The sequence below is a fragment of the Thunnus albacares genome, chromosome 16, assembly GCF_914725855.1.
Source record: "Thunnus albacares chromosome 16, fThuAlb1.1, whole genome shotgun sequence".
NCBI lineage: Eukaryota > Metazoa > Chordata > Actinopteri > Scombriformes > Scombridae > Thunnus > Thunnus albacares.
This window is the reverse complement of record NC_058121.1, coordinates 9,834,177-9,846,231: the sequence shown is the minus strand read 5'-3', so window position 1 is coordinate 9,846,231 and position 12,055 is coordinate 9,834,177.

The window sequence follows — 12,055 nt, the reverse complement described above, 5'->3', positions numbered from 1 at the left end:
TCTGCAGTCGGAGTCTGGAGCTCTAAAATCAATTAGACATCACTGTCGGAACAATCCAAAGCCCCCGGCAACACTTGAAGAGAAGTGGAATGGCTTGAGCCCAAGCCCTGACTGAATAATGCATCTGGAGGAGCAGCAGTAGGTGTGCTTAAAGAATTCATCAGCTGACAGTTATAGGCACGTCTTCCCCATGAGATTCACTGTAGGCACTTGTAAATCTGCCATGAATTATTCATTCAACATGACACAACCCTCAGCACGTTATATTGAAAGCTTCTGTCCTATCAGACATATCTGTCACCAGCTACCTGTCAGCCAGGACTTACAGTAGAGCTGAATGTCTTTGGTCTGCTATTTGCCTCTGTTGTTGTCCTGAAATAATGAGCATCTTTTAAAGCTTTTGATATACATTCATCCACAACTGGATCATAAAATAGAGTCGTCCACCTAATCACTTTGTGCATATATATTGATTATTTTCACTGTTTTTGACACTTATTACATAAGCTTTTGGTTAAAGGATTGACAGCATGTGACAGTAAAACAAAGTCTTACATGTTTTTGACTAACAAAGGTTTGTCCATGTTGTGTTAAGTTCAGTGCAAACCTAACCTGCATGTTTTATGATTATATGTCATACAGTTACTATATTATGGGCGAAGAAGTCTCCAAAAAAGCTTATTTCAGATCATAATGCTGGAGTGAATGCTGATGCATGCAGTATGTTTGCAGCTTTATGCTGACACCTCTGTGAGCTTCACTCTCGCTAATGATGCTGTGAATATGCTGAGATGGCATTCGACACTTGAAATAAGGACAAAGCTGGAGGGACGCTGTCAAAACCTTTCCTTCATAACTGTGAAAGTTTACCGCAGGTTTGCATGGAAAATTAGAGTGCTTTTCTGTCTCACTGGAATGAGACTGACTACTTTTATCCCAAAATGAGACAGGCTTTTAATTTATTTAGTCATATGCTAGTGATGTGTCACTATGGATTGCAATGATGGTCTGTCAATCCACCACTTTGGTCTAGACTGAAATATCTCGACAACGATTTGATGCCATGAATTTTGTACACACATTCACAGTCCCCAGAGAATGAATCCCCTGACTTTTCCTGGACCACTGTCAGGTTCACTTTTGTGGTTTTAAAATATAATAATAAAACTATTGGATGGACTGTTGTGAAAATTGACATTTATGTCCCCTTCAGGATAAACTGTAATCACTTTGGTGACCCCTTGCCTTTCCCTCAAAACTCATCATCAGGTCAAAATTTTAATTTTTCCAATACTTTGGTTTTTGACCAATTAATGACCTTCCATCATCCATCAACCTCAGCTCAACTATGTGTTATTGCAAATTAGCGTATGTTAATATGCTACACACTAACTTAAAGGTGAAAATGGCTACACGTCTGCATTTTAGCATGATGACATTAGCATTTAGCTCAAAGCAGCGCTGTGTCAAAGTACAGCCTCACAGCCTCATTCAGGCTTCTAGACTCGTTATTTTTGTGTTTTATGCAAAATTTCTCGTTTGTATTTCATGTTTTGTAGAGTTAAGAGTTGACTTATTTTAGTGCAACTCCAAACCAACACTGATGAAACATAAAGTGTTTGTGATGCACAGGTAGGCTTTATTCTGTTCACTATGGGAAGGGAGTAGATTCCCCCCCAAAATTCAGGCACACCACTTCACTAAAGTATAAACAGGTAAATGGATCAACGCACATGGACCACACACAGACAGTTGCTTATACCCTGCGCAGTTGCTTTTTTTTTTTTTTTGGATATCTTTTTGTTGGATATCTACCATTGACAGTATGACAGAATGAAACCAAAACAAACCATCCTCCTCTAGAAAAAGAAATCTTAGGAGGTAAATGTCAGTTGTACTTTCTATCATCAAACTGAAAATATTTTTGGAAATGAACCCTGGCGCAGAGAGAACAGCGGGACAGCACGTCCATACTGTGCAAAGTGACAGAGTGGGACACATACTTACAGACAGTTGACTGCCCATGTCTCTACACACATAAATGTATCTGTGGAGGAGTTATGGTCAGTGTCTGCAGCTGCAAACAAATTCAATCCAGGATTAGATTCTGTCTTGCGGCCTGCCAACCCTACTCAGGAGTACCCATCATCCTCAATGTTCTCTTTCTTTGCACAGCTTCTTCAGTCCTTCTGAAACTGGGTTAAGGCTACTTTCTCCATCCCATCAGTGATTGTTGGAGAAGTGTAGCTACAGTATTGTTGTTTAAACAGCATTTTATGAAAAAAAGGAATCAACTGTTTTTATTTAATGCAACCACTGAACATTTGGTGATGTTATTAAAAAAAGCAACGTGTTGAACCTGTGTGCCAGGAGGGAGAACAGGACAGCAGCGCAATCAATTTGCAACTTGCAACCAAGCCAACAAAAGTGACTCACTCGCATAGTCCCTTATGACCAATGCTTATGGGACTTTAAAAAGTAAAGAACATGCAAGAAGTTCGACAGACAGTGGGAACAGAGGTCAGTTAAGAAAAACAATATCTACAGAAAAACACAAAAAAAGTAATAAAGAAGATTTTTTACCACTGATACATACTTGTTTTTGCTTTAGTTTGATGACATCTTGTTTTTGCAATTCTCTTACACAGACATCACATGTCCATTTTTGAAACTTTAATTTTCTGTTGACGTTAGAGGTTTTATAGCCACAATGAGGATCACTGGTCATGTTAATGCTAACCACCCAGTTCCTCTTATTTATTTTATGTTGTAAGAAATAAATGAATCATTGTTTTGTGTGTCAGACACAAAGGTTGCTTCTGTTTTTTTTGTCCATAAGTAAGAGAAGGATAGCTCGTTGTCATCATGCATGAGTTGAAGGCAACAACTGACGTCTTCAAAAAAAATGGGGAAACTACTGCAATGAGACTTCTGACTAAACAGCACATTCTGAAAAATAGCACAATGTTGGAAATATTGACAAACTGAACATATGAATCCAGCTGGAGTCTAATTTTAAGAGCTCTGCTGTCAAGTTAAGTCAATTTTATTTATAAGATTGTCTCAGAGTGCTTTACATTGCCTACAACATACAACACTCTACCTTTAGATTGATTTAATAAATTAAAAAAAAAAAACACTCTAAAGGATAGGTTCATGATTATGCAAGTCTGTCCTAAAACTATAGTGAGGTGCCTAAATGAACATTCATGCATGTTTGTCTTGCTGTAATCATTCCTCCTGTTCATTTTGGCCATTAAGAGATCCCTTCATAATCCACTTTCAGTGTAAATGATTGGGGACAAAATCCAGAGCCCTATTTGAGTATAATATGAGGCTTGAGCCATCCAAATTAGTCAAAACAAATCAATATCTTTCAAAGTTACTATATTTTTAGTGCCAAATTCCCTCTGTCCGTCAAGAGAAATTCTTACTAAAAAGACTGTAACTTTGGGAAACATCCACTTTATCTGACTAACTCAGACTGCTAAAGCCTCATATTATCTTCAGATAAACTTTTAAATAATTTTTTTGCTCAAAATGAGGGCTGTGTATTTTTTTGTAAGGGCATTTAGAGGGGATCCTCTAGTGGCCAGCATGACAGGAGGAAAGATTACAGTCAACAAAACCTGTTTCAATATTCATATGGGCGTCTGACTGTTGTTTTAAGACAGACTCGAAAAATTGTGAACTGTCCTTTAATTCCACCCCTCTTCCAAGATGGACTGATATGCAATAGGCTGCCTATTTATATTGTAGACAGAATTAGCAGAATTACAATAGAAATTAGAAATTAAATATTAAGTGTCATAATCCCATTCTCTTCCTATAATTTTACCAGGAAAAGCGACCACATATTAGGGATTTAGAACAACAAATGTAAAAGCTTTCACAGGCTATTGCTCAAAAGAATGAAGATGACCCTGACTAGAACTGTTTAGTTGAAAATATGTGATCCTATGCAAGATAAATATTGAGTTGAAGATATTTTCCATTATGAAATGAATCATCTGAACCTTTCAAATGAGGAAAAAATGCTTCAGTGTTTGAATTTTTTGCAAGCACTGAAGAAAAGAGACATGTACTTTGTGTCAGCAGTAACTTTTAAGTTCAGGCATCAATCACTGACGATGGTCTTTTATCACCTTAATTAATCTGAAATGTCATTTTGACATTTACATAAATTGTGGTAATAACCTCTTAACAAGAAATGTCTGAGTGAGCACAACACCTATAAACTAGGACTACCACTTTTCTATTTGAGTTAAGAATAATGACGTGACCGACGGACAGACAGACAGTCTCATGTCCAGTCCATGGGAAGCCCAGCTGGAAATCTAAGGAGCTGTTAAGAGTCTCATTACTGTCTGTCAGATGTGTCACTTGGTGGGATGCCGAGCTGCAGCAAGAACCCCAAAGTTTACTCGCTCGATCCTTAACAGCATCAGTATTACAGGAGGACCAGCCGATCAAACACTGTGACCTCAGTGTACATTACAGTATGTTGTCATTTTCTTGTGCATCTATTTTTATTCTCTATTCATGTATACCTTTATTAGCCTTATACTGTAGAAAATATTCCTGTAAAATGCTGTCTGGGAAATAAAAGTAGTTTTAGCCAGGATTCACATATTATCATATCTCATGAAAAGGTTAAGTGTTGCTAATTATACTTTCAACATATATTTATAAATGGAAATAATAATAATTGTCACTCCATGACAGGAAAAGTAAAAGATGGCAAGTAATAATCATCCCTCCTGTGAGCAATCAATTATATCTAATTGCATAATGAGTGATGTAAATTTAGGTATTTTCTATTTTATTTGAATTTTTTGCTCCACAAGTTTCGGGTTTTTTTTTGGTCTGATCATTCTTGAAGAGCTCCTGCTGCCCTCATTTGCGCATGATTTCTAAATATATCTGCTATTTTGTGTGCCATTGATCCATTTTAAGCCAAATCAATGACTGAAAAACCAATATATGACCTTTTCTCACTTTAGGTTTAATGAGGGTCATGCTGTCAATGTTTATTGTGGATCTATGGGAAGAAAAGCTGGTGACAGGGCAAGTAATCAACTGAAATATTCATATGGAAAGACAAGCGTTATGTAATAACACAATGGACATGTGACAGTATTCATTAGAGTAGATAGTGGTAATGCGGGCAGCAGGAATGACTTGTTAGGGAAGACAGAGACAGAAGAGCCTGTGGGATGACAGGTTAGTGTTTATATAAAAGTAGATGGATTCTTCTTATTTTATGTAAAACATGCATGTCCTTGAGAGAGAAAGGTCAAGGGGTCACCATAGTCAGGCTTTGTCCAGGGAACATTCATCATCCAGTGTCTGTGCAAAACTTCATGGCAACTCATCCAATAGTTGTTGAGACATTTCACTTTGGACCCAATGTGGTGGCTGGCTGGCTGAAGCTGCCATCCTTAAAGCCATGCTGCTAGTGTAGCAAAAAACCCAAAGCAACAGGAACCCTAACTTTTTTGCAGATTTTTTGTGAAGTTATCAAATTTGAAAATGGCATTTGTTTAATTTGCAACAGCGCTGTTGACATCCACTGACATACAGTATGCCTCCTTTCCCATTAGACATACTTTGACAAGTCAATAAATTACCTAATTAGACAGAAAGTATTTCCTCTCAGAAAAAGCAATCAATTCACAAATTAGCCAATTTCATGCATAATGATTTTAGATTTGACCCAGACTCACATGGTCCAATGATGCAACTCAACCATAACAAAATATCCTAAGTATTGGTTAGAGGTGACAACACATGAACCAGAACCATGAACTATCTAATCAGTCGCTAAGCTGGTACTCTTCTACCTTCCCAGTTTAAACAGTTCAAAAATAGTTACATTATTGTATGTCACTTCCTGCCATCCTTTCATCTTGAAGACCAGCACAGGTGTATCTCACTCGTTGGGGTGCCAAGGCTAATACATAGATTCACCCCTAATTGGAGAGATGTTTGGAATAATTATCCAATGACAGCAGGAGCGGTGGCACAGTCACGGAGGCAGAGCAAATGATGGGAAAATGAAAGACTTTAATTGAATGTCAGCAGGAAGCTGCGGGCCATGTTGAACCTCATGTAATGAGATGTAGGCAGCTGAAGGGCACCCCTCCCGGGATGCTTTTCCTGGTAGGGAGGAGGCAGGGGTGCAAACTGGGGGGGGGGGGGGGTGGGATGGCTCCTGTCTCTCTGGCATTGCCTTAATGATGTACTCATATCAAGGCATTATGTAATGTACTCTCCAGTAATGTTTAGTCAGCCTTATACACCCCAAGCCCTGCCAACGAGTGCAACATGCAGCTGTGTGTATATTTGTATAAGGCTAAATATGTGTGTTTGTGTGTGTACATGTATACATATGTTGGTAATATGCTATTTTCACCTGGATGGCCTCAAAATCAATGTGCAATATTTCACCAGGGGGTATGGATTTTTCTTTTACCTCTGAGTTTTTCAGTTTCCCAATAAAGTACAAGAGACAGTGAACTGGGAATTTGTGAATGGAACATTCATGACTGAACATATCACAAACTTACTTATCCTCTTCATCCCAGCTGGGACATAAGGACATATTTTATGCTGCCACTGAACCCTGTCTCATGCTTTGGCCTGTGCTTCGTCCCACGAGAGATCCATCTCTTCCAGTTCCGTCATCATTGTCCTTCTCCAAGTGATTTTTGGTCTGCCTCTCTTTCTCCTCCGAGTTGGGGTCCATCTCAAGGCAACTTTAGATATCCTTTTATTGGGCATCCTCAGGACATGACCAAGTCATTGTAACCTGCATTTCTTTATCTCAAGGGGTATATTCATGCTGTCTTCCTATACAGTTCCTCATTTGAGATCTTGTTAGCCCATAGATATTGCAGATTTTATGTAAGCAGCTATTGTGGAAAACGTCAGCCTTTCTCACTTATTGTTACTCTCCCTCACTCAGAGCCATACAGAAGGACTGTCTTAACACTGCTGTTGTAAGCCTAATTTTAGTTTTGAGGCTGTATTGCTTGGATTTCCAGATGTTATGAAGTCAACTAAAAGCACCTCTGACTTTGTTAAGATGGGTCTTAATATCTTTTTGGGTGCCATTTTCACTGCTTATGAGACTGAGGTATATGAAATCTTCAATGCATTCCATTGCTTCTCCATTGATGGTGATTGGTGGTACTGTTGGGGTATTGATGCACATAACTTGTCTATTTCTGGTTGATGTGCAGACCAGTTAGATTTACATAATTGCTTAGCCGGTCAGATCATCAACAAAGTCAAAGTCTTCCAAGTATGTGAGCAAGGTCCATTGGATTACATTGGGATGGTCTGATGTTGTTTGACACATCACACAGTCAATGGTGATAAGAAACAGAGCTGGAGAGAGAACGCAGCCTTGTCTTATTCCATACTTCACAGAGAATGACTCTGGCAGAGTGTTCTCCAGAATGACACTGCATTCGAAGTGTTCATAGACTTCCCCAATGATGGTTACAATTTTAGATGGTATTCTATATATCCTTAAGATCTTCCATAGGCTCTCACAATAAACACTGTCAAATGCCTTCTTAAAGTCAATGAAGTTGACATACAAGGGGGCATTCCACTCAATGCACTGCTCAATGATGTTCCAAAGAGTGAAAATCTGACATTAGCATCCTTGACCTTTACGAAATCCCGCCTGTTCCTGCCTTAGCTTGACATCTATGGTGCTATTGAACTTTTTGTGGAAAACTCTGCAGAAGACCTTTCCAGAAATGGAAAGAAGTGTTACGCCTCACCAGTTGTCACATTTGCTGAAGTCACCCTTCTTAGGAAGGTTGAATATGAGGCCCTTGCTCCAGTCCTTTGGGATGACATTGCGTTCCCATATCTATGCAAAGAGATCTGTCAGCACCATGGAGGCTGTGGTGATATCTGCCCTTAGCAATTCTGTCTGTAGCGAATCGATTCCAGGTGCTTTCCCATTCTTCATTGCCTTGATTGCTGTCTACTTCAGCTTGGGAGGGAGGACTGGTGTTAATGGTAATGTCATCTGAAGGTTCTTCAAATTCTGGCCAGTTGAGCACTTCTCAAAATGCCGAACCCATCTTGCAGCTTGTTCCCTTTCAGTTATTATCAGTTCTCCATGTTTATCTTTGACCAGCTTAGTATAGGTGTTACTTCTCTGCTTCACTTTCCAATTCTTCCACAAAGCCTCTCTTTCCTTTCAAGCACTCCTTTTGACCTCTATGTCTTTATTCTTATACTCTTCCTTTGCATGTTCAGTCAGCCCGAGGGACTTTGCACTTAGCAGTTTGTCTTTGGCTTTTCTCCTCTCATTGATTTTCCTCCAAGTCTGAGGTGTTATCCATTCCTTTTCTTTTTTCTTTCTAAAGCCTGTGACACTCTGCTTTTTCTTTATACACTTTTGTGATGTTACCCCACATTTTTTCAACAATGTCCTGCTCTTCTCCATCTTTATCTTCAAGTGCATTGAAGTGATTTCTAAGCTCAATAGTAAACTCTCTTTTAAACCCTGATGCAAAAAGCTTATTGATGTCAAACACTTTGTGTCATTTTTTAGTGGTAGGTGTTGCTCGCAGTTTCAACCTGACCTTGGCTATTACCAGGTGGTGGTCACTGCCGACATCTGCCCCATGATGGACTTTGACATCCAGAAGTGATCGCTGCCATTTCTTGTTGATGATGACATGGTCAGTCTGGTTGACAGTATGCCCATCTGCAGATCTTCAATTCAATTTGTGGATGTGTCTGTGGGAGAATATTGTCCCACCTATTATGCATCTGTTAAGGCAAAATTCGACAAGCCTCTCTCCACTGTCATTGATGGTTCCACAACCGTGCCACCCCATTGCATCCTCTCTCTGATGTTATCATTTCCAACTTTAGCTTTCAAATTGCTCTTACCAGTCATCCTTGTCCTCCTCCTCCTCCACCTTGTTGGTAGGGGCATAGCACTGCAGGATGATCAGTTTGCAGTATAAGGAGTCAAACCTTGCTCTGATCACTGATGGGTTCCCACTCAATAAGAGATTTTGCTGTTTGTTTGCTTGCAATAAGAGCTACATCACTAGAGTGTGCATTGTCTTTTTCAGAAAAAGGAATAGTTGAGCCCTCGCTTGTCAGCTTACATCCTGAACCATTCCATCTGCACTTGCTCACACCAAGGACATCCAAATTATAGTTCAGGATTTCTTTGATGACTTGTGCTGTCTTTGTAGTTTCAAACATGGTACGGACATTCCATGCTCTAAGACAGATCATAGTTCGGGGTCCTAGAAAACTCTGATTCAAGATGAGTTTTCATCTGGAGCTATCACTTGGCTGGAGTTACCTATTGGAACCCTGGTTCTTGTGGTTAGTATTTTTGCAGTTTTCATAACAAGATGCTATTTTCTGGGCTGGGTTTGTTATAGGGATGTGCAGAGGGCCCAGTATTTGTATTTGTATCTATATTTGTTGAGGCAGCAAATTATTTATATTAGTATTTGTATTTGAATAAAAGTGGAAAGAGGCTTAAAAATCCTGTTTTTGTTTTTATTACTCTTTTTAGAAAATTAAAGTGTTACAATAAATGTTCAAGAATAAACTACCTCCCCACACCGGGTCTTGAAATGGAGTCTCCCAGATCACAGACAGCTGTGCTGACCACTGTGTGTGTTAGTAGCTCAGCTTTATCTCTGGTGACCACCCCCAACTCCAGGAGTGATAATAAGGAAAATAAGGAAATGTGCATCATGTAGCAGGTGGATGTGACTCCCCTCGCTGACACCTGCTGATAGACGTAACAGCTGAGCAGAGGAGAGAGACTGAGATAGCAATGTAACCAGTCTGCGCACTGGTATTTGACATGGTTGTTTTTCTTCCCAAAAGCAAATAATTTTTAAAATATTTGTATGAAACAAATATAGTATTCGGGCAAACCCATAGTTTGTTAGCTACATGCCTCAACCCCTGACCTTGAGGACCAGGTGCTGCTTTTTGTCCTCTCCCCTGTAACCTGCCTGGCTTGGTTAAACCTGCCAGGGGCTTTAAGGCCCAACCGGTGTAGCTCACAAGGTCCTGGAGGCATGCAAGCCCCCCACTACATCAAGATGGCAGCATGTAGGGAGGGAACATATCACAAAAGGAAGAATCAAGAAGAATTGAGGAATCTAGTAATAATGAATCAAGGACTAGCCTACAGTAGACAACGTGATACCATAAAACTTATTTGAAGATACTAGTACATTGATGAATCATTGTGTAGCCTAATGATTACCTCATAAATTTTGTGAATCAACATACTGACCACTTTTTTCGTGAGTTGTTCCTGAACCAGACACTCAACGACTTATTACTTAACTTAATCATTAGTTACTCTTTTTTTTGCATTCATACTGAGTAGTTACTGAGGAATTAAACTAACATGTAGCTTTTATTCACAGCCATATAAGCTACATAAGATACAGTTATGCAAAGCTAACTTGTAAGCATATGATGTATTATTGTAATAACATTTCATATTTCTTCATTTCACTGCAATGCACGGCCCTAGACTCATAATCTTGTTTGATAGATGACATGTTGTCAATTCATTGCCTGTCAACCCCTGATTCTGAGAACCCCCTACATTTCTGTTTAATTATTTTATGTGAGGATGACAGAATATATAACACATAGACAGAATGAAGGTGGGGGGGGGGCTCCAAGCAGGTTAATCTGTCCATGTTGGTGTGACGTTCATGTTCTGTATATTTTGACCATCAGCATACAAACGTAGTGGTGTTGATCCTGCTCCAGTGTTTATGTTATATCTGTAAGTCTCAGAGGACCACATCTGTCACAAGTCAGGGGGGAAATGCCTTGTAAAGTGAAGATAAGGCTTGCAAACTTTGTAGCAAGGTCACGGTGCTGCTTACAGTTGGAGTCACACTTGGTGCCTAGTGACCTGCCTGTATCTATTGTTTCTCCTCCAAAACTTTCTGCAGAGTGCCTTGAGACTATCTGGGTGTCTTTGCATATCACAGAGGACACATTTCAATGAGTATGTCATCAGACTGAAAGCCTGTTCATGTGAGAGGGGATGAATCACAGCTAAATCACAGTTCTGAGATGCACAGCAAATACAGTGTGACACCTATTATGTCTGTCAGGTTTTCCTGTTTACTTGACTTGTGTAGTCTGAGATAAAAGTTGAGGGCTTTACTTTTGAAATTAGCAAATGTGTTAAGTCTGAAGATTCCCTCTGCAGATGAGTCATTAAAAATTGATGTAAAGTTTTCAGACACCTATTTCAAAGCACCAGACCATAAATAAAACAACCATAAAATCAATACCTAACTTACTTATTTATTATTTTTTCCTCAGTGGACATTTGCTTTTAGGAACTTTCTTTATACAGTTTTTTGGTGATTTTTGGAGGTTTCCACTCTGAACACCCACAAGGCTAAAAGTACATCAAAGCTCTGACTTATGTGTGGACTTTGCAGCCTCTCCAAAATCGCAGTAATGAGGGTCCAAGCCTGATCCCAGCTGAAACCGCCGGGGGTCAGAACCTGCCACTGGAAAATTTTGTTCTGATGGGTCAGTGGCTGCAGGAAGTGCTCTGGCTCACGACATGAGGATGTATTGGTGATTATGCAGTGAAGGAGATGGAGAGTGCTGCCCAGCCTGCAGCTGAAGCCCTGCAGGTCTGCAGGACTCTACAGCTGAGGCTGATCCTTGTACTTCAGATAGGGATCCACAACTAACCTGAAAAAGAGATAACACACAGTCGCACACAAAACAGAGCACCATATCAAAAAATATCTTTGGTGGGGCTTTCAGATTGTTTGTAGTTTGTTTGAAGGATTGTTGTGTAGTTTCTCATTTTCCTTTGACCACAGTGGCACTGCAGAAAGGCTTGTTTCTTGTGACATTAACACCCATTAATACCAGAGTTAGTAAAAGTTTCAATACACGACATTCAGCCACTAGATATGTCGCACTATAGCACCGACAGTGCAGATTGTAATAGTAACAAAATACTCTGCTGATAGTATAATGAAAAATCCCA